Genomic DNA, 1296 nt, shown 5'->3' on the forward strand with positions numbered 1-1296 from the left:
GCTCATAGTTAGGAAAATACGGACAATAATCCTTCCTGGATCTTTTTCTGTGAAGAACCCAGAGAGGGTTATTTGGTTATTATTTATTTCATTAATAGTGTTATTATTTATTTCCTGACTTTTGTTCTGCGAAGAACCCAGAGACGGTTATTTGATTGTGCTTTCTGGAAAACAATACATTTTACATTTAGGCACTTCTGTAAACGTCACACTTTTTCTGTTACAAACTGACTCCGGCCCCCCACCAGAGAAGGGAAAAGTTATGTGGCCCTCACAGGGAAAAGTTTGGGGACCCCTGTTCAAGGGTATCATATTTCACAGGTCATTGAAAAGTTTAATAAACAAATGCTCATGTGCAGCAAAATTCGGTGTTTTGGTGACCAACACACCAACTCTGTCAGATCATCCTTACAATTGGAGCAGCTGTTTAAATTAGCTAATCAACCACCGCTGTGTTCAGATGATCATTTTATAATCCCAAAATAAACATCAAGCCTGAAAACATGAAACTATTAAGGACTGAACATGTTGGCCTTTGTGTGGGAAACGTTTGCGGGTTTTATGGTGTTAAATCCTCATACATATGGTGGAGCTGTTTGTTGCTATGGCAACGAGTCTGCGTGTAGCAGTGAGGTGTGGTCAGGGAAGGCAGGTGAGGCAGAGCCTGTGGCTTTAAACCTCTGAGTGCTAGCTTTAGAGTCAGCGAGGTCTGCTGCCTGTCTGCAGCTCCCATTGCATCGCTGGTAAAACTTTAGCTCGTAGCTGAGCTTGAGTTTGAAGTTACATTGCTTCATTTAGCACCAATAAATGAAACGGGGATCTGCTCCATGGTGGAGCCTCAACCCGCGCAGGAATCCGCTGCTGATGAATGGTGGATCCTCCGGTCGGTCTGATTTGATCACCGTCACGTTGTTGCAGGTCAAATTTAGATTTTTTTCCTGCATATTTTACAAAATGCCTTTCACTCATTGCTAGTCTTTGAATCTCAGATCATCGAGCCAAAATTGTGAAAACTTATATTTTCCCATGGTGAAGCGCAAAATGACTAGCTAGTCTTAACACATTAGGCAGTTCCAACACTACGCATGCGCACAGCAGCTTGGAGTCTATCAGTGACAGTTCAGGTCCTGCCAGTACGGTAGTTATAATTTACTATACATTAGAGATGTGCCGATCAGGTTTTTTCCTCCCGATACTGAGGGCCAATCACCGATACTGATCACATAATTATTATTATTATTATTTTTTTTTTTTATCATAAACACTACCGGTTACATTATGTGGAAAAAGGAACCA

The 1296-nt window shown here is 41.5% G+C and overlaps 1 protein-coding gene and 1 long non-coding RNA gene across 2 annotated transcripts in view; both read left to right on the top strand.

Annotated features, from left to right (window-relative positions):
- LOC103130804 (proenkephalin-A-like) overlaps positions 1 to 1296 on the top strand; it is a 26446-nt gene that overhangs the window by 6734 nt on the left and 18416 nt on the right. The gene's annotated exons all lie outside the window — the stretch shown is intronic.
- The window catches only part of LOC107834589 (uncharacterized), an 18534-nt gene continuing 17544 nt past the window's right edge, over positions 307 to 1296 (top strand). Inside the window, exon 1 of the long non-coding RNA XR_001660388.1 lies at positions 307 to 628. This is a non-coding gene — a long non-coding RNA (uncharacterized LOC107834589). The remainder of the gene's footprint in view (positions 629 to 1296) is intronic.

This window comes from Poecilia formosa, unplaced genomic scaffold (assembly GCF_000485575.1).
Source record: "Poecilia formosa unplaced genomic scaffold, Poecilia_formosa-5.1.2 Scaffold678, whole genome shotgun sequence".
Lineage (NCBI taxonomy): Eukaryota > Metazoa > Chordata > Actinopteri > Cyprinodontiformes > Poeciliidae > Poecilia > Poecilia formosa.